Source organism: Zonotrichia albicollis, chromosome Z (assembly GCF_047830755.1).
Source record: "Zonotrichia albicollis isolate bZonAlb1 chromosome Z, bZonAlb1.hap1, whole genome shotgun sequence".
Taxonomy (NCBI): domain Eukaryota; kingdom Metazoa; phylum Chordata; class Aves; order Passeriformes; family Passerellidae; genus Zonotrichia; species Zonotrichia albicollis.
The window spans coordinates 74272861-74295186 of record NC_133860.1 but is presented as its reverse complement, the minus strand read 5'-3'; the positions used below and the strand labels follow the sequence as shown (position 1 = coordinate 74295186).

Here is a 22326-nt window from a genome sequence, read left to right as displayed (position 1 = left end):
GCTAATAGTCCAACAGAGAAAGTTTCTCCACCAGTCATAATTTTGGAAAGGGATTGTAGAAATCCATCTTGGGATAGCTCTGGGGAGCACAAGCAAGCTGACTTTCATTTCTGATCCTGGATGCTTGACACGTCTCTTAACTCGTGCTGGTCAGAGAGCTCTCCTGTTGGCTGAGCCTGGAGCTGCTGGGATGGATGGACCTGACCGTGCATCCTGCTGCAGGCGAGAGGCCCGTGCTGGAGTCAGCCAGCGCTGAGCAGTCTGCTCCTGTCCTCCGAGCCCTCGTGTGTTTAGTGAATGGCAATGCTCTTGTTGCTGCACGTGGGAGAGTTGTGTTAAGAAATTGCACCTGCTCCGTGTTCATCAGCTGAGCTGTATTGTTTCGGTGGTGAAGCATGGCTGGTATTTAAGTTCTCGGTCTTTTGTAATGCTAAATCTTTAGAAATTTTGAAGGAGGGGTTTTCTTACTTTTGAGGTAATCGTTCTCTTGTCAGGTTGTACAAATAAGATGAAGATCATCATGCAGTTACGATGAAGGTGGAGTAAAAGTTTTCATACTTTGAGGGATTTGGTTTGTTATTGAAGGGCTGTGTATCTTTTGTTGCATGAAAATAGTTTTTATAGGTAGCTGAGAAAAAAGTAGAACATAAATTGCGCCTGATAGCTAGCCAAGAGCAGTACTTTGTGGAATGAATAAAACCAGAATCATTCTGCTGCCTTTCTTGGGAAAGATGAATACTGCAGGAAGGTCCAGGAATTGCTGCATCTTCTCCTCATGGCAAGAGGTTTTTTCTTTATTTTCTGAAATATTGGATGTGTATACTACAATTCTTTAAGGAACTTAGTCCAGTCTATCTCATTGTTGCTTGTAAATTATATTCATGAAAAAAATATTTTTGAAAGAGCTGTCTGATATCACAGCTGTCTCTAGATTTTGATTGCCTGATACTTTGAATAACTTTTCATGCAATCTTGCCAGCAATAATGGGAAAAATTACATAAGAAGGGGAAAGAATAGGCAAATTATGAAAAAAACACTTTCAACCAATGTGTTTTAAGTATATTCCTCAGTGTGCTTACATAATGATAGCAACATCAATATGAGAGCTTGTTTTTCTTTATGTAGCATTCTTAACATTACTTGAAAATCTTGAATTATGAGTTTAATATAATAATTACATTAAGTGGTAAGGAAAAAGCCAGTCAGTGACAGAAATTCTCACAGAAGTGCTTATTTCCTTTCCAGTTCAGTACTGATTTTCCTGAGTAAAAGTTGTGTGTGTTGGTCTCCTTCTTGGACAAATTAGCATGTGAAAACCAGAACATTATGATAGTGTCTTTTTGTATAAATCTCTAACGCCTGCAGGATATTTTAGTTTTTTTCCTTTGCAAATACAGTGATGATTTGGATGATATGATGATACAGTCATGTACTGGAATTAAAAGATTGTCTAGGTCCCTATATCCCTTCAAATGGAGTTTAAATCTCTCTCAACACATCTTGGTAACTCCTGAGCTAAGATCCTTTTTCCCTATTTGTTGACAGTAGTCCTGGTGTTGTATAAACTGACCTGTGATCAAAACCCCCAAAAGTCTCCTGGTCACACCAGTCTCTAAGCCAGGTATTTTTCTTCATGATTTTCCTGTTTCTTTCCCTTATTTCCTGCAAAGGGGAGGACAGAGAGAACAGAACTGGTACTCCAGATCCTTTGACCAGTTTTCTCGAGGACCTGATTGACTCTCTGAAGCCCTTGATGATATTTCATTGCTGCCTACCTGAAAAGCCAGTAGAGGCTGATAATCAGTGGGCCACCCCAGGCTGGGTTTTTTCTTGATGATGGCTCTTACATGGGCCTCAGGGAAGCAACACACTCCCTGTGGTGTGGGTCTAGTCAGCATATTGGGCCCTCCATTCCTTTCAAAAGGGAGTCACCAGTGACTACTGCACTTCTTGTTATTTAATTCAGGAACTCATGATGTGGGGTTGGGCTTCCCTGCCTTAGGCAACCTGTCCATCCCAGAGGAACTTCAGTCCCCAGTTTCCCTGGTCCCTAGATTCCAGGGCCTCATATCGTATTGTATAAGGACAACTGTGAAGGTGAGGCAAGTTGGATGGGAATTCAGTGCAAATCATCAGTCAGGAGAAGAGTGAAGTCAGCACCTTGAATTTTAGGAAAGTAACATTTCAGCTCTTTGAGAACTTAACCAAGAAACCTAAGAAACTGGGACAGGGGAGCAGAACAGGACTGTAAGGTCTGTCCATGGAGCACATCCCCACATTTAGAATAACTGGAAAGCAGAGAAGAGTCAGCATAGATTAATCAAAAACTGCTGGTTAAGCAAAAAGGAAATATGGAAATGCAGAGATAATGGAAGCGGAGGCAGATATCCTGGGAAGATTTTAGGGAGAGGTTGCCTAGTTCTGTAGGTGTGAGATGAGGAAGACCAAGGCAGGGAGCTGAACTTGGCAGGGGATACAAAGAATAATAAGGACAATAGGTTAATCAGACAGAAAAGGAAGGTCAAAGAAAGTATACAGCCCCTGATGAACACAAACTGGCAAACTGGCAACAGCAGGCAAGGAGAAAGCTGAGGCACTGAACTTTTTCACTTCAGTCAATGGCCGCCTCTCTTCCCATTCTCAGATGGATGGAAGCTAAGTCTATCCCACTGGAAACAAGGATCAGCTCTATGAGCACCGGAAGAACCTGAATGTATCTAAGTCTATGGGATTCAATGGGATGCATCCCAGAGTACTGCGGGAATTGGCTGCTGCAGTTGCCAGCCCATTCTCCATGAGTCTCAAAAAGTTGTGGCACTCAGGGGAGGTCCCAGGTGACAGGAAAAAGGGAAGCATTGAACCAACCCATCTTAAAAAAGAGTAGAAAGGAGAAGCCTGGGTTCTACCAGCATTCAGTCTCACCTCAGTGCCTGGGAAGGTCATGGAACAAATCCTCCTAGAATGCACATGGAAGACAGGAGGGTGATTTGACGCTGATCAACTTGTGATCTTTTACAGTGCAGAGACTGCATCAGTGGGCAGGGGAAGGGCTGCAGACATTATCTGTCTGACTCCTGTAGGGCATTTGAGTTGTCTCCAACATCCTTCTTTTGAATTGGAGAGATATGGATAGACTATTCAGTGGAGTAGGAATTATTTGGATGGTCACATCCAAGTAAGAGGGAACTGGTCAACAACTTGATGTACAGATGGGGATCAAAGGACACCATGCCATCCAGAGGGACATGCACAAGTTTGGGAAGTGGGCCCATGGGAAAAACCCTTGAAATTCAATAAAGCCAAGTGCAAAATGCTGCACCTGAGTCATGTCAGCCCCCAGTATCCACGTAGGCTGCAGGATGAACAGATCAAGAGCTGCCCTGCTGAGGACTCAGGGGGTACTGAGGGATCAGGGTTTGGACATGAGCTGGTGATGTGTGTGCAGAGCCCAGAAAGCCAGCTGTACCCTGGTCACAGCAAAAGTGTGACCTGCGGGTTAAGGAAAGAGATTCTCCTCCTCTGCGCTGGTGGGACCCCAGCTGGAGTACTGCACCTGCCTCTGAGTCCTCAGAATGGAAAAGACATGGACCTATGGGAGCAGAAAAGGGCCTCAAAACTGACCAGAGGGAGCAGGATCCCTGCAAGGAAAGACTGATGGACTTTGCATTATTTAGCCTGGAGAAGAGGTAGAGCAATCAGGGCTGATGTTGAACCCAGGAAGAAGGGAAAAGTGCAAGGTGATTTAAGATTTTGTTTTTATTTGTTATTTTCCTACTCTTATTTGATTGGTAATAAATTAATTTCTCCAAATCCAGTCTGTATTGCCTGTTATGGTAATTGGTGAGGGGGTCTCTTCCTTTACCTGATCCTACTCTTGAGACTTTTGTTATATTTTTTCTACCCTGTCCAGCTGAGGATAGGGAGTAAAAGAACATCTTTCATGGGCTTTCATCCAGCCAGGGTCAGCCCCCTCCCAAGCAGTGACTAAGAGTGCCAAGATCTAGTGAGCTGTTACTGGAAAATATCTTTTCCTTATAACTGATCTTCAGAAAAAGTGCAAATTAGAAATTCCGAAAAGGAAATTTCATATTAAAAGTTTAAAATTTCTGGGTATTATTGGCTTTAACTTAAATGATTAAATGTTTAGAGGGAGCTTATTCATTAATTCATTAATTAATTAATTCTGTTTCTGAAAGCAGAGGACCCATTAATATTGCAAAAAAACAGGTATTGTTGTCTGAGTTAATAAAATCCAACTAGAAATAAGATCAAAATCCTTCACAGTGAGAAGAATTTATTTGGAAAAGTAGTCAGTAATCCACAGTATGAAGTCTTTGAATTAATTCTGCATTTCTCTAAAAAGGGGACACACTAAGTCTAAGGAAAATACTACAGTCGTAAGCAGGAAGGCAAAGTAATTTACTCTAATGCTCACTGTTAGCCATTAAAAGAACTGATACACCTTTCATTAAAAGACAGATGAAAAATATACTTTTCTGATGTAGCCAGCAGGTGCAGTTTTGTACTTGACAGAGAGGAGAGATGAAAAGAATCAGTTAAGCATGCCAGAAGCAATGAAAAAATTAAAATGTCAAACTTTATTTTTTATAGACAGGCACAACTCAGTACAAATTGTTCAGAGTGTTAATGAATTGCTTCTACTTACATGGTGACTTGAAAGGAATGTGTTGGATGGCTTTTATGGATATAAATATGAATATATGGAAGTGCTTCTCTAGAGTCCAGAATAACGATTTCAGGACAAACCATCTTTCTATATCTGTGTGGAAATTCTTCAGCAGAACAGCATACTCTAGATCAACTGTAAAGACAAATCCTTTGGCAGCCAAAGTGCTTCTCAGCTGCGCAGTTATCGATCCCAGGATCGGTCAATAGATGCAACCATAAACCAACTCTTAAAATTCCAGTGCTGATGCAACTTTATTTAACCCTGATCTGTTTCTGGGAAAAACTTCCCAACTCACGTTTGCTGATCTTTCCTACATCCTATATATATTATATTTAAATATAAATAAATATGAATAAATAAAATATGTATTTATTTATATGTATATATACATATATATATATATATATATTCCTGTAAGTCCACCACAAACATTTTTGCAGTGTAGCAGTGAACCAGTTGAGTGGCCCAGGCTGTGTGAAGCAATGTTCACCCCCAAAATTGGTGAGTCAGTCAGACTCACCTTCTCAGAAAGAGAGTGGAAAAAGGATCAGCCTTGTCACAGAGATGTGGGCTTTTCCTTGAACTGTCTTGTTTCTACAAAGTGTGAAAAGAATGCAGGGGAAATGTTTTCATGTATACACATCTAGAAATATTTCAAATATGTTGTTGGGCTTCACCAAAATAACTAAGTACAAGGTATAATCAAAATACGATTTTGAGTTGTTTTGTGATGTAATGAATCCTTCTAGTAAAATAGAGCTTTTTATAAGAATAAAGGAAATCAAGCATCCTATTTCTGAGGCATTTATAATATATTTTTGCAACAAGTTGTGCAGAAATATATTATAAATGTGTATGAAATACATAAAGAAGAGCTTCTGGTGGACGTTTATTTTCTAAAGTATAATCCTTGAAGATATGAATGAAACACAGATGGATTTTTTACAACAGGAAGAAACACCACTCTCATTTGCATTAGTAAGATAGTAGTCAAGCTTTTTTTCTGCTAAGGGCTTCTTTTATTTCTGGGGAGATTTTTTTTATTTTTTGTCCAAGCAAGTATGACATGGAAGTTGTGTCTTCTTATTTTTCTTTTCTCTTTTTAGTCGTCCTTTTTGTGTTCTTTCAAAAACAAAACCAAAAAACCCCCAAAGCAAACCAAAACAAAACAAAAAACCCCAAAAAGGCAAAACAAAACAGAAACCCACAAAACCCAACCAATCAGCCAGGAAAAAAAAAGGAAAGAAGAGAAAGAAAAAAAAATTTGTTTTATAAAACACAACACATTTTAGCATTTTTAAATACATTATTAATGCTTATATTTTCACCTTCTGAGGAACTCTGACAATTTAAATAGTAGTTAGTGAAAAACTGACATACAAAAAACATTAAAATAACAATTTACAGAAAAATAAATTTGGTAGAATTTCGAGAAACACATATCAATAATTAGTGAACAGGATGGAAAAGAGACTCATCTGGTAAAGATTCAGGGCTCTCACGAGTTCTGACAAAAAGAGTTCAAGGTTTACAAAAAGAACTTGTGAGACTCCTCCAACAGCTTATGTAGAATGTCATGTGTATGTACCTGCACTGACCTAGTGACTGATTCGTAGCACCGGTTATGAGTCTCCAAGGAAAGCTTGGGTAAGGCAGTAGGCCGCATCTTTGTGGTGCACTTGTTTTCATAACCCAAAATATTTTTTAATGATAAATGCAGAACTGTTATTAATGTATTTAAAATAATTTTGTAAGCTCAGTCATAATATGTTACTGATGAAGTAATCATTGTTTGATAGATGTCTTTAACACTTCCAGTAATCACACCTACTGAAGAAATGAGGAGGTACAGCTATGATAATACATAATTTGTAATTCATATATATTTGGAATCTGTGTATACAACGGAATATTATCCTGAATACTTTAGAGACTGATGGTTTTTTTTCCTGTCATTACCTGATTTTTAAGTACAAGAGTAGTATTTTGAGATCATGTTTAAGTCACAGACTTGTTGTTGGACACTGCTTGGAGACCAGCTGTGCTATTTGAAAACAAGTTAAACTTGGGGTTTGCCAAGACTTACAAAAGAGCTGTAAATACTGAAGTAGTCCTCATTTTATGCTAGTACAATACATTGTTCTAATTAACAAAATCTTTTGTTACAATTTGTTGAGCAAATTGTTATTTATTTGCATGATAAGGTTATCATGTCTTTGTGGCCAGAAGACATGAGAAAATAATTTTAAAAAAATGAGCAGTGTCTACATCTGAAAGCCATCAGCCAACACTGACTTTGTCTTGTTAGAAGTCTTAAAATACATCTATTTTGGTTTATTGTCATTAAGGTTTGACCTTGTCACAGTGATAGGCAGACCAATTATGCCAGTGGTCAGTGCAAAAGTGCAGAAAACAGAGAACTTTGTTCCAAGTAGTTTATATCTTTGGTATAATCTGAGATTGATTCTGATCACACGCAGACTTAAGAGTAAGTATCAAGTGGGAAAAAGTATTTAAAGCCTGAATTGTATTATTTAGGTAAAAGAAAAATTAAACAAGGAAAGTCTTGCAGAAGAGTAGTAACTACATATAAGCCTTGGTCTCAACATTAAATTTTCTAGTACTAATGCATTTTTTACATACATTGCTTATTTTCATCCACTTCTTTTTTTGGTACTCAGCTCCAGCTGTAAGAAGACATGGTGTTCAGTCATTCTTCTAAGGCTAGGAAGATAAGAAATAAAGTTGCAAAGTTGTAAATAAATTAAGTAATTGATTTCTAGAAAGAGGATGGCCAGTATAGCATTCTTCACTGTTGATCTTGTCTGAATTCACAGACTGATGCAGGAAAACCATTAGAAAAGTATTGTATGTACCAGTTCATTTTTAACAATTTTCTTTTGCTGTCACTCATTAACCATGCGTACAGGACATTAATTATTTGTCTCTCAGACATGCAGTGAATCTTTTAAATTGTGTTTAAATGAATATTTCATGAGCTTTCAGCACCTGTGCTTGGTGGTGTGTTTTCAAGGAAAATTTGATCTATGAGTGGAAGCTTTAAATGTCGGAAACACAAAGCAGGGAGCTTAATCACAGTGCCATAAGATTCTAGGAAAAAAGGTATGTATTATTAATTATTAAGAGCAGAAAGCTATGGTATTAGCTTTCTGTTTAACAGGAAATTGTTGGGTAAGACAAACTCTGCTTCATCTATATTCATTGGAAAAACTATGAACTGTACATCTGTTCTTCATGAGGAAGAAAACAAGTTTTTTGCCTCTGTCTTCACTGGCAACCCCTCTTCCCACAAGTCTTGACTGGATGGACATAAGGATGGGGATTGGGAGAACAAAGTCCCTCCCACTCTAAGTGAAGACCCGGTTATTGACCACTTGAACAAACTAAATGTATTTAAATCTCTGGGACCCAATTAGATGCATTCCAGAGTCTCAAGGCAATTGTCTGATGGCATTGCCAAGACACTCTTGATATTAAGAAATTCATAGCAAACAGGTGAAGTCCCAGGTGACAGGAAAAATGGTTGCTGTACCCATCACTAATGAGGGTATAAAGGAGGACCCTGGGAAGCACCAACCTGTCAGTGTCCCCTCCATGCCTGGGAAGACCCCAGGACATGGATCTTCCAGAAGCTCTGCTAAGGCACATGGAGCACAGGGAGCCAGGGCAGCTGCGCCAAGGGTGAGTCCTGCCCGACCAGCCTGGTGGCCTTTGGGATGGAGTGGCTGCATCAGTGCCTGAGGGAAAGGCTGCAGGTGTCGTTTTCCTGGGCTTAGTAAGGCCTTGACATGGCCCCCATAATATCCTCCTCTCTGAACTGGACAGGTGTGGGTTCTGCAGGTCAGCTGTTAGACGGACAAGGATGTGTTGGATGGTCGCATCCAGAGGGTGGTGGCCAATGGCTCAGAGTCCCAGAGGATGTCAGTGGCAAGTGGTGCCCTCAGGGGGCTGTACTGGGACCACTATTACTTAATATCAATGACACAGACAAAAGGATCGAGTGCACCCTCACCAAATTTGCAGATGACACCAAGCTGAGGGGTGCAGTGACACTCCTGAATGATGGGATGCCATCCAGAGGGATGGACAAGCTTGAGTAGTGGACCTATGGGAATGTCATGAGATTTAACAAGGCCAAGTGCAAGGTGCTGCACCTGGACTGGGACAATCTCTGTTATCACTCCAGGCTGGGGGATGGAGGGACAAGAGCAGCTGTGCCCAGAAGGGCTTGGGGGTGCTGGTGGGTGAGGGGCTGGACATGACCCAGCCATGGGCACTCACAGCCCACAAAACCAAACATGTCCTGCAACCAAAGCAGGGTGAGGAGGGGATTCTGCCCCTCTGCTCTGCTCTGACCCCACCTGGAACCCTGCATCCAGCTCTGGGGTGCCCAGCACAGAAACTGACCTATTGGAGTAAGTCCAGAACAGGGTGGATTAATCACCAAGGTGATTAATAGGATGGAGCACCTCTCCTAAGAGGAAAGACTGAGAGAATTGGGATTGTTTAGCTTGGAGAAAAGCAGGCTTTGAGATGACGTAATGCCAACCTTACTGTACCTGACAGGAGGCTATAAGAAACCTGGAGAAAGATTTATTCCATGACAAAAGGGAGTGGCTTCAGAGTGAAGGATAGTAGGTTTAAATTAGATATTAGGAAGAAATTCTTTACTGTGAGGTTGGTGAGGCACTGGAACAGGTTTCCAGAGAAGTTGTGGATGCCCCATTTTCAGAAGTGTTCAAGACCAAGTTGCACGGGGCTCTGAGCAACCTGGTCTAGTAGGAGGTGTCCCTGCCATGGCAGGGGACTTAGAAGTAGATAATCTGTGAGGTCCCTTACAACACAAACCATTCTGGAATTGTATGATTTGTTTTTTCATTAATTTACCTTGTGAGTCTTTTCTGTGTGGTAGAAGATAGTCACATCATTGTGTGGATACAAAAACACATGGTCAACTCTGACCTATGACCTGTCCTACATTTTCCTTTTATAGAAACTGGTGCATGGAAGTAGAAGCCAAATTAAGGACCAATTTGCTTTTGCCAGGGATTTGTACTATTTGGTACAGACTTGGAATAGGGAACTAGCAGATTTCCTAGGGTCCCAAATTTAGATGGGCTGGATAACTGCATATGACCAGTTTACATGGTGGAGGGGTGGGGCTGTGGGGATGACATCTATGAAAAGATGCCAAAAGTTTTCCCCACATCAGACAAAGCCATTTTCTCAAAGGTGGATCTGCTGCTGACCAAAGCTGAGCTGTCCACAATGTTGGTGCATGTCTGTGATAATGTATTATTCTTATTTTCCATTAGTCCACTCTGGCCTTTGACTGGCAGTAGTCAAATTTTTCAAGTCTGAAAAATTTTTCAATTTCAAGTCTCAAAATTTTTTCAATTTTGAGCCTGTGATGGTAACTGATGAAGTATCTCCCGGTCCTCACCTCTTTATGCCATTAACATTTTGTGGTATTTTGTCCCCTCATGCACTTGAGGACAAGGGCAGTGAATTGGCTTGGTGGGCACCTGGTGAGCTGGGCACACAGGTGAGGTCAACCTGCCAAGTGATTCATGTTCGAGAGCCTGGCACTGCCTTGGTGGAGCTGATCTGGTGCCCAGGCCTGGCCCAGGTGAAAGTCACAGCAGCTGGAGTGCAATGCATGTTCAGCATTTCTTCCCCCTGAGACTTGCTTAGGTTCTTGTATGATGGCAAAAAAGGGCACTCTAATTAACATGAGACTGATGCCCTCTTTATGGCTTGGTACAACAAGGAAATTGGAAGGGGCTGGCCTGCCTTGTGTACCTGGCTTTTCTTCTCATGGCCCAAGCTCTCTAATGTATCCACAGCTTGAAGCTTGAAGGCAGTCGCACATGCTGTGGTCTTTTTTCATAATGCATTACATGAACAAAATCAAAGGAAAATTTTCTTCACATTTCAATTTCACGTTTATTTTATTCTGTGTTAAAAGAACAATTCCAATTTCTTTTATGTTGAAAGGACTAAATAGGATCCCAGCACAGAAACTAATTTTTCAGAAAACTTCTGTTTGATTATGAAATTATATACTGTATAATCTCTTACCTGTGATAGAACCAGATCTGCCTTTTCCTTTTCTAAATAAGGGATCTGAGGTCAGTTTTATGCATCTTCAGAGGAACCTTACAAATTGCTATGAATATAGGCAGGCAGAACACATGATTTTTGGTTGCAATCTAATGTGATTGCTGTAGGATAGAGCAAATACTACAGTGCAAATTTCATTTATAAACAATGTTATAATGTTAATGTAGCTAACCATTGTAGACTTAATCTTCCTCACATCCTTTTTTTATTTTTTTGTTTTTTTGACGACTGGTAATAAGTTACAGCAGGAACCCAGAAGAATTAATTTCTGGGCAAATTGAATCCACCTAAAGGCAGGCAGCAGTGAAGTGTAAAGAGAGGATGAAGAGTGCAGGGCAAGGATGATTAGAAGAATTTTCCCTGACTTATTTCTAGAGGAAGTTAAAGGGAAAGAAATCTAGTGCACATAATGGGTGAACAGAATATGTGCCACAGGACATGGGATTTAGTGGCTCACTTTACTCCCTAGTTCCTTGGTATGGGTCCAGTTTATTGTGGTAACTTGTTTATCGCTTACCATCTGTTTCTTATGATGCACAACAGCGAAAAGTTTGTTTGGCCTCTTTCCTTTGGAGAAGGGTTTTGGTCGTTTCTCATTACTTATCAATGATTTTCCAAACCCAAGAGCTTAAAGTGACATGAGGTATCAGAACCCAGAAATTTTACATACTCACTTTTCATCCTTTCTCCTTACTGTCAGAGAACTTTTTGGCTGTCCAAACTATACAGGTGCCACATTCATTTTGCATTAGAAGCTTTTTCAACACAGTCAGTAGCAAGTATTTTGGTTTAGTGTTAAAATTTTATAACTGTTTTATTTCTGTCAGTTATTATGGCATGCCCATATTTGTATGGAAGCAAATATTTAAGTGTTGCTAACAAGAACAGCGAAAAAAAACTAGAAAAAATGTTCCTCTAGTCAAGCTTTCAAAATATGAAACTTCTTTCTGGGCACATAATTTTAGAATGATGCTTTAATAATTTATTTTAAAAAGCCAAAGCCCAACTTGAATGGAGCAGCTTACTACTGTTTCAAACATGAAAAATTTAAAAACATTTATAAGCATTTTTCTGTATGCATATCTGTACATAACGGTGTTGTAGCAAACAACTGCAAGCTTATGCTGTTATTTCTTGCCCTTTTTAAGACATAAAATTCTATTGGGTAGTTATGATTTGAGTCTCTTTAATACCTGTCAAAGGTTATTAAGCGTCAGATGTTGGAACCTGGGCATTGTTGAGGGTTACATTTGTTAAGGGGCTGCTGATTGCAGCAAGTACTGTGGAGAGCAATAGGAAGCTATTACCTACTCCCCCCCCTCCAAAGGCCCAAACCTTAATTTACAGCTCAGAAACAGCATTACATGGCCAAATGCCATCGTCAAAGCCAGCCGTGCTATTGCAGGGCTGAAAAGGGGAGAACTTTGGAGAAGATGGATAAAAATGATTAAGAGGCAGTGAAGGAATGACCACACTGAAATGGAAAGCAGAGGGTAAAGTAGAGGTGAGGAAAAAAGAATGAAAGAAGAATGCAGGAATAACAAGCTAACCAAGAAAATATTCTAATTTCCTCATCACCGGCTGGCATCCCATCTCAGATTAGGTTTCAAGGTAATGTCTAAGTGATCTCTTCACAAAATTTCTTTCCTGAAAGGCATGTGACATGAAATGATAAAACATTTAACATTCGTTGGTTTTCTAATGAATATGCAAGGAATGGGGAAAGGTAATTTGCTTTAGTTCTGTATCTTAGTGTGTGTGCTATTTATTTATTTATTTTTTTAATTCTCATAATGCCTGGAAGTCCTTTGACTAAACAGGAAGTTTTCTTTTGAACTTTTATGACTAACATAACCACAAGAAAGCTAAGAGCATTGCTGGGATTTCAAATAGAAGAAATGCAGCATGAAGTAGATAACATTTTATAAAAGCCATAGAAGTGGTCCTGGGAGTAAATGAAATTACAGAAGTACAGATGCATTTTATATAGAACATGACAGTTAAAAGGGAGTTGCATTGAAATATCATTTTAACTAGCTTAGACAGAAATTAACCCTCTGAATAGACAAGACTAAAACCATCCCTAGAGCCAGTGCCTAGGTTATTGCATCAGGGGTGAATTGAGCCCAATGTACTGATGATAGGATATGGAGCTTGAAAAGGGCACAAACAAAGATGAATTGGAAACAGACGTCAGAAAGAATTTTTAGAATCATACATTTATGTAGTAGCTACTGGGCAAGGCAGTTGATGAAAAACACAAAGGGACAAGAAGAAGGAAAAGAGAGATTGGCATATCTTAATGCTTCAACTAAAACAATCTGTGCAGGTGATGTCTAATGTCCCGAACATTTATTCTGCTACTCACTACCACGTTAAAATGTAAAATGGCAATATTGGAACACGTTGGATCTGTCTCTTAATACTTTGCAGTGTATCAGTCATATTATCAAACCATAGAATGGTTTGGGCTAGAAGGAACCTTTAAAGATCATCTATTCCAAGCCCCTGCCATGAGCAGGAGTGGATTCAGCTACGTCTGATTGCTCAAATAGTTGTTCCATTTTTTCACTACCCTCATCATAAAAAATGCTTCCTTATATATAGCCTGAATCTATGGTCTTTTTGTTTAAAACCATTACTCCTCACAAATGCAGGCCATATTAAAAAGTCTGTCCCCATTTGTTTTTGTAAGCCCCCTTTTAAAGTATTGAAATGCTGCAATGAAGTCTCCCTTTACTCTTCCGTCCAGGCTGAACAATCCCTAATCTCTCAGGCTTTCTTCATAGGAGAGATTCTCCAGCCCTCCAACAACTTCTGTGTCCCTCCTCTGGACTCACTCTGACAGGTAGGTCCATGTCTTTCCTGTGCTGGTAGAATCCCCTCCCTCACCCTGCCTTGGGTGCAGCCCAGGATAATTGGCTTTCTGGGCAGCATCTGTCTCACCTCTCATCCACCAGCACCCAAAATATCTCTTGGCAGGTCTGTTCTCCCTCTGTTCACTCCCCAGGCTGTGTTGATGCCAAGGGTTGCCCCAGCTCAGGTGCAGAACCCCCCTGCACTTGGCCTTGTTTGAAGCTCCTGAGGCTGATGAGGGCCTGCTTCACAGCACTTGCTTGCCTCATTCAGCATGTGCCAGGTGATTAAAGTTATGGAAGTAATTTTATAGGTACTTTTCATAACTCCAGATTGAAAAAGACTGTTTTCACAGAACTTCAGAGAAGCTAGCTGTTTACACAGTGTACTGAGGCAGAACAAGCCTCTGCTGCTAGGAGACTTACCTAGAGGATTACTTCTAGGAAGCTCTTACCAATGGCTGCAGTAAATAATGTATTTAATACTGATACTTACTAACAGAGATCATCAGGTGGCCATTGGATGTATTCCAGGCCTTGTACCTGGAACTGCCTGCAGTAAGAAGACATGAAGTGATTTTTCCCAGATAGTAATTCTGATTAGACTTTAAAAAGTACTTGCTTTATCCAAGTCTTTTGCCATTTAAATCACACTATAATAATTTAGCACAAAGGTAAGCACTCAAAAAAGTCATATATCTAGTGTAGAGATAAAAACTTCAGCTTGAGGCTTTGATTCAAGGATTCTTTCTGGTGGCACTCACCAGTTGCATAAAAACATAATATGGATTCTGAGGTTCATACATAGTCACAGATCTGTGCATTAGTTAGCAGTAGAAATCCCAGGTAAAATGAAACCTGGACAATTCCATGATAGTTTGAAAACTCTTTAGTAGAAGGAGCACATTATATGAGCTTAACTGGAACTACTAGTCTGCTTTGATGTTTAGACTTGCACTAGGTTTGAAAGCCACTTCCAGGACTGGTCTAAGTGCCAAACGACATATACCAGATAACCAAAGGTGTAATTTAGCTGAACTGATATTTCTGATTTTCATTAGACCAGGAAAAGTGCAGTTTTGGTCATTGAAACATTCAGAGAAACAGGATGTATGACTTGAATCTTACAAAGCTCTGAAAGTACTGGAAATAAAATCCTCCTGCTTTTTCCCCTTTTAGATTAAATAATGCCAAAAATGCCAGATGAGTGTGCATCAACTCTGTGATATTCTTTTTGTGATGATACTGAAGTCCCAGTTGCATTGGGAAGGTGGTCCTCACTTGGTCTTTCTCACCTGTAAGAGTTTTGAAGGCCTCAAAGATTTTGATCATTTTCAATTGTTATTCTATCCCTTTATGCTTTAATTGCTCAAAATTGCATACCATTAATTTTATCTTTTCAATCAATCAACACTTCTAAAAATTCCAAGCATTTTCCGTACTACAAATAGGACAGTATATATCAAATTTCATTTGGGCAGTATATATCAAATTTCATTCAGTATAGGCACATTCTGTTGCCATTGTTTGCTTCAAAGATAACAAAATCATCATACTGGTTTTGCAGATATAAAAATTTTTACCCTAGAAATTCATTCTTGGGATACCATTCACTAATTTATTTTTACCCCAAAGTTACCTCTTGAAGAATAGGAAGTATTAGTGTTTCCTTTTTTACTTTGGATTTATGATTTCATAGTGCAAATACTCATAGGTAGTGACAGCTTCTATATTTTAGATTTAGTTGAAACCTAATGGCAAATCAGCTGCAAATATTACAAACACAATGTTGTTATTTGATTTGGTGTTTTGCTTGTTGGGTTTTGGTGGGGGTGGTGTTATTGTTTTTGTTGCATTTCATTTAATTGGCGTAAGGAAAGTTTTGTTTTGCTGGAATTTGTTATGTAGCAATCTGTAAAAGTATTGGACTGATCTGGAGGCTGATAAATGAATCCACAGTTTCACACATTTTTACCAAATATTTCATGCTTCAGTTGAATGTCCAACAAAATGGAATTGCAATTGATCCACCACAAATCACATAACAATGTGATTTGATTTTCTAGTATTTTCAACTTGAAATCCATGCGCTCATCTGTGACACGATAATATTTCACGTTCACGGTGATCTGCTGGCAATGTTGCTGAAGGTTTAAAGCCACAAATAGCTCTGCTGCTCTGTTCTATGATCTCACACTGCACTTCAAAAAGAGCAGTTAGTGCTCTGTTTCATTGTGAAAACCCTGTAACATCTGCAGTAGTTTTCTGCTTGTTGCTTTTCTCTGTTAAATAGTCTGTGACTGTGGAGCCTGGTTGGTTATAGACCCATAGCCAAATTCAGCACCTGCAGAATGGACAGATTTCACCAGTGAAAGTACAACCATTTATACAAATAGGGTGGTTTTTAATTACAGCTTTGAAATTATTACTCAACATTCCCGCAATGTAAGTCATCCTTAGATGTCTTACGCTTCAATGAAAAAGCTTCCCTGAGCTCTGGAACATTATTTACTGCAGATTTCCTCAGGTTTGGATGCCACCTCTCAGTTAGTCACCTGGAATAGTTTAAAAGGGCATTGCTTTTAAGTACATTTTAATGCCTGTTTTTTCTGAAATTTTAAAGGTTTGACATAAACCCACCATCTCTAGAAAAACAATGTGTCCTATTAAATATTAAAATTTATGTGAAATGTTGTTAAGTAGAATTTTACATTGAGTTGGGTAAGAATGCAAAATTGCATATCTAAAGTTAAGGTGAAGATGAATGACAACTTAGGTGTACACTCACAAAAATTAAAAAAGAAATCTTCTTTAAAAAAAATTTAAATTTTATTTTCTTTAAAAAGGTTAATTCACAAGAGAACAAAAAGGGTTTTTTTCTTTCTTTGTTAGAGAAGTCAGCTCTGTGCAGAGTTATAAAACATTTTGTCTTAAGAACTGTTATTACATTTGGTCAACTATTGAAAATGGTGGTGTTCATATTATAGGGTCTGTCTGGAACAGTTTATGTTATAGTTAGGAAAAGAGGGCCTAATCCTGTAATTGAGGAACAGGGTAAGAAGATTTTTAAAGAATTAAGTAATAATTAAGTATTTATTGAAACTAGCTACATTCAAATGACAGATATTTCAAAATACTTGAAACAACATTTTGAAATCTGCAGAATAAAATTCCAACTGTTTGTCTCTTTAAACAGAGTCCTCCTAGACAGAGCTGGCAGAGCAAATCAGATATTCCACTTTACAGAAAATTGTGCTAGCAGCTCAGGAGCAAGCCTGCAGCATAGTTCCTGAGTTTGAAACATGTAAGTTTGCAAGCATCTTGAGGAGTCCCAGAAAGGTGAAGCACAGAAGTGCAGCAGTGGTGGAGAGCTCTTCAGGGTCTGGCCTGTGGCAGCAGGAGCATGAGGTGCTCCCCTGCTCTTTGCTGGCAAAACGTGCTGTCACAAGTCTGTAATAGAGTATCCTCCAGAATTAAACCAGGCTCTGTCCCTTTCCAGGAGCCCACACAGATTTGCAGTGATCAGGAGGGGAGATTTGCACTGCAAAAGTTCCTAGAATTAACCCCAAGGATAAATTTAAACAATTCATTCCAGCCCACCTGAAAAGATGACATGATTTTTGATAAATTCATAAACTCTATTGTATTGCTGTATAAAAATACTTTTCTTGCAAAGTAAATTTGCAGTTACTCACATATGCTGTTCTGGACCATACTCATTGTTTCAGGACATGCAATTTTCCAAGCAGTGTAGTGCTCATGCAGATTTGTAAATTAACAAGGCCTGTACTATTCTGGATGCTAAAACTTAACTCCTATTAGTGGAGTTATCCTTGATATTTATAGTTGTTGTGTATATTTTATTATGGTAATTGATTTTCTTGTATTTATTTTTAGGGGTTTTTTTCTGGGTTTGAGAGGTTTTTTAATATATTTTCCTGTCATATTAAAAGAAACAGGGGAGGAGATGACATCTAACTGGTATTGCTTCCTAATGCAGACTGGTAGATATTTCTTAGATATTTTCATTTTATAGATTAAATTCCTATATACCTGAAAAATTTAACTTCCATTAGACCAGATTGCTTGAATCCCCATTTAACCCGGCCTTGAGCACTCCCAGAATTTGGGAATTTTTTACAGTTATGATTCAAGCATCAGAAAACAGAGTTATTTATGAACATTTCTTATGCTGAGAGCGAGTAAGTGCTGAAGGCAGAGGCTCAGCATGTCATAGAAACATGTAGAGTCCCTGGAAAGATTCTTTGGGACAAGGCCAAAATCAGCCTGGCCTAGCTCTAAAGCCTGCTCTTGTGGACTGGGTATGGACTGGACTCTCCACCTATTCCTTCCAGTTTTTCTCTGATCTTTTTATCTCAAGGAGCTGATTGGAGATGACTAAAATGATCTAATAAAAATTGGTTCAAAAAGTTGCTGCCTGTTTCAGCATCTCTCAACATGTGGAGCTTCACTAATAAGCAGATATTAATAATAATGTCTAGTTTAATAGTGAAATTCTCTCCAGAAGATATGTTTGAGATTATTGCTATGTATTTTCTAAACCATGTATTAAAACTGCTTTTACTCAGAGGTTAATGTACTGTGAAAGGTAGATTTTAATGCATGTGTATGCCATGGGCTATTTCAGACTTAGCAAGCTGTAGAAAGCTGTATTAGAATTCTTTCATGTATGCAGTGGTTCTGGGTAGTTTGCTCTTAATTTTCTTGAATTAGTTGAAAAGTGGCAAAATCATGAAGTGTATGTTTCTGTGAGTCTGAATTTTCCTCATAAATGTGTAAACTGTGCTTCAGTCTTACTGTCTTAACACTGAGTATTGTCTGAAGTAATGTTTAGCACCGTTTTTCTCCTCCTCTAGGGATATCTGCTCTAAGTATGTGAGTCTGTCCATTCAGGCTGTTCACTGAGCACTTTCCACAGTTTTTATTCAGTCTTTCCACCACTACATATATTCTTAATTGTGTTGCTTTGTGAACTGAAATGAAAACACTGTGTTGCTGTGTACCATATATCATGGTTGTTTATAGTTGGAGAGAATAAAGGCATTTAGGATTTTCATTGGTTTTAATTAGTGACACTATTAGCTTCCTTCCTAGAGTTTTCCCATACTAATGTCTTTGAGCTCAATCATTCCTGTCTTTCCAGTCCTGAACACAAGAATGTGTCTTCTGTTACTCCAATATTCATTGGTGTTGCCAGTGTACTGTCCAAAGAGGCTCTGGCCCACTGAATTAATTTAGTAGTATGCAGAGTTAGTGACTGGATGTGGTGGACTTTGAGAGACAAGTTGCATGCAGAAAATAACTTGGTCAAAAAAGGATGCTTTAATCTGAGTTACTTTTTTTGCCTAAGAGATGTATTTCCTTTTTTGAGTTTACTAACAGAAGTGACACAGTGGATAACTTTGTCATATTACTGCAAAAATTTTGAGCAAGATGTTGCTAAAAAAAAAAAGGACAGAAAAAACCCCAAACTTGAGTTTTGCTTGCACCTCAATTGGAAACTTTTGGAACAGATAAAGTTATCTTACTGTTAGTCACCTCTAAGTCCATTTTTCTCAATAGCAACTTAACATTTCTCAAAAGTGTTTCACACTTAGAATCGCTTTGCAAATATTACCACTGTATTCCAGCATCAGTGTTAGACGTTGTCTTGAATATCACCTGTGATAAAGCAATCCATGGTGCAGTTTGTTCTTTTGAGAGATGAAAATTACAGCAATTTCTGAAATAGCAGCAGATCTTGTAGAATAGTGTTTCATGAAAGTATTCATTTACTTTGCACTTTCATTTGCCTTGCAGAGAGAAAAAATCACAACTGCATAAAATAATCCCATAGCTAGCTCATAAAATGTTCAGGCTAGATGAAAGGTTGGGAATGGTGGTGATTAAATTACTATGGACAGCAGCTCAGGAACTTTACATGTACAGATGAATGCAAATAGGTGGAAATTATGTGGAATTAGAGCACTCAATTGCTTCCCCAGTCTCTTACTGCAGTAACTTGATTGACATTAAACCTAATCTAGATTGCTTCCCTAATCTAGATTCTCTCTTCAGGCATTCAGTTACCTGGAAAATTTATCCAGAGAAGCACCTGAGGAAAACATTATCCAGCTTTTTCTGTTGCTCCTGTCTACCTGGCTAGCTCTATATTTATTTATAATAACAATCATGTGTAGTTATAATATCTATAATACCTATAGTAGTAGTTGTGATAACTAGTTAGCTAGCTAGTTAGTTATTAGTCATCAGTAGATCCCAGCAAACACTACCTGCTTTCTTATATTGCTGTATAACAAAAAGGCATTTACAAGAAATACCAGCCTTATTTGCAAGCCTTACAGCCTTGCAAATAATCTAGAAATTACCAGTGGAAGCAGTCAATAAGAATACAAACTGTGATGTCAATGGTATGATGATTTTGGCCTGACTCCATGATGAGACTTCTGTTTTTGCTCTTTCCTTTCATGAAATCAGGTAAATTGAAATCATGAAATCATGAAGTCAGGTAAATTGCACTGACTCTGTTAGGACATGTGTCTGTGTGACAACTGGCATAACTACTCTGTCTGTCCTTTCATGTATTTTTTGGGCATATATTTTTCATATATTTTGCTTCATATTAGGTCCTGCAGGTACAGCAGGTTATGGGGGCAGGTTTTTGGGAGGAGAACAAAATGTACTGCAGAGCAAGATGTTTGGGCATGTGGAATGAAAATTTTTGAACAGACAAAGAACATTTAGCATTGTGCCACTGGCAGATTTCAAGAAAGAGACACTTATTTAGTAAAAGAAAAGATGAAGAAATTCTTTTTTAAGGATTGTTAACTTCTAGGAATCTTCCAAATAATGCTGAGTGTAGAGGAGGCCTTGAGGTACATTCTGAGGAAGGGCAGACTTGTTCAAAATAATTTTCATTTTGTTCCAAAAGAACCAAATTGCCTTTTTCAAATGTTACCATAGTCTAGGATCTCTACTGAAACCAAACACTGAAAATTGAGAGTTTTTGGATCTGAAGCATATTCTGCTTAGGAAGTATGCTGGCAAATCCACCTGAAAACTGCATCCCATGTCAGGTCCTGAGAAAGCATTTTTGCTTACAATTTCTCTGCTTAGTGCTCTTGAGTAGCTGTCAAAATCCTTTTGGACAGCACAGTATTAGGATAGAAATGAGAGAACACGACTGTTTCAGTTAAAATGAGTTTGTTTATAATCCTTTTTCATCAGGATGCTCCCTGTGTCTAGAGTAAGTTATTAACTGCAGTCATGCTGTCTCTTTGCCAAGGACATGTGCATTATTGTCTGAAAAACTTGCACAGTTTCACGAAAAGCCATGGGAGAAAATGTCATACTCACTGTAATTTGGAATCATGTTTGTCTTCTAAGTAGACGATAGGGTTAAAATCCAATCACAGGAGGGAAAGAAACATTGCCTTTGTCACTACTAGTAGGATATTTTGACATTTAAAAATCTACTTTCATCTCTGAGGTCTCTCCCTTTCCTTTCTCTTCTATGCACATTCTCTGGATGGATTGAAGAAAACAAAAAAAAAAAGGGCAAGCTCTTCAAGTGGATTTGATCTGGTCAGTTTTTGCTATGAAAACCTGTGTTCACAGAGAAATTATTTACAGGAATGTTTGTTTCTGAATCCCAGCCAACTGTGAATGTCAGCAAGGCAAAGTGGCTCAGCCCTGCAAATGTCTTTTGCCTATCTACAAAGCCCAAAACACATTAGGTTATAAACTGCAGCTTTCATTGAGTAAAGGCATCTCTCGTATTCAGTAGTCAATAAAAACATTTAAAGGTAGTAAGTTACAATTTTCTACTTGTGGGGTTTTTTTCTGGGCATCTGTGTTACCAGGTTGATATGTGGCATGTAACATAGGGCTAGGTGAACTTCAAATGAGCCTTCTAAGATAAATTAGTCACTATCTGAAATTATAATAACTATTCGAAAACTTCAGATACATCTGGGAACAAAACCAAAGTTATTATTTCCTATTTTGTTTTGCCTTATTTCACTTTGACAGAGCAGTGTTCTTGCTGTTCAGTTTTACTGGATTGCTTTTCTTGAATATTTGCAATAGTCTAGTTGAAGTTGCTTTGCATGGAATATACATAATAGAGATCATACTTTCAGCTGGCTGATGATACTTACCTATGAACACAAAATAAAATCCTGATAAATATGTTATTTTCTGTGTATTATCTTGTGTCTTAGGAGTTTTATTTTGGTATGCATAATGTTCTTTCTTCAGAAATATTCACCCATGAGAACTCTTGTTCTAAATTGTTTTGATTGGTTTACACCTATATTTTTACATGTAGAATCAGATTAAATTCTGTCCTATTTGCATCCTTTATCATGCAAATCAAAATACAGTTTGGCCCAAGCAGTCTTTTTCTCCATCTTCTGTTATGTTTTGGTTTCCCAGCAGTTACAATTTCCCCCACTCCACAAAAGGCAGCTTTGTTTTGTGATTTTGAATGTGCAAGCTTTTCACTTTGCTGTGGAGGGCATTCTGTCTTTTCTCTGATAGTAATATTACAAACTACAGTTCTAATATCATGCATATGATTTAATAGTAATAGTTCTATTCTGATCACCTTACTG

The 22326-nt window shown here is 38.5% G+C and overlaps 1 protein-coding gene across 4 annotated transcripts in view; it reads left to right on the top strand.

The window, feature by feature from the left end:
- PRR16 (proline rich 16) overlaps positions 1–22326 on the top strand; it is a 153404-nt gene that overhangs the window by 99547 nt on the left and 31531 nt on the right. The window contains exon 3 of one of the 4 annotated variants that reach the window (XR_003380698.2): positions 13588–13683. The exons of the other annotated variants lie outside the window; for them this stretch is intronic. The gene's annotated coding sequence lies outside the window, so the exon portion shown is untranslated. The remainder of the gene's footprint in view (positions 1–13587; positions 13684–22326) is intronic. 4 annotated transcript variants of the gene reach the window in all.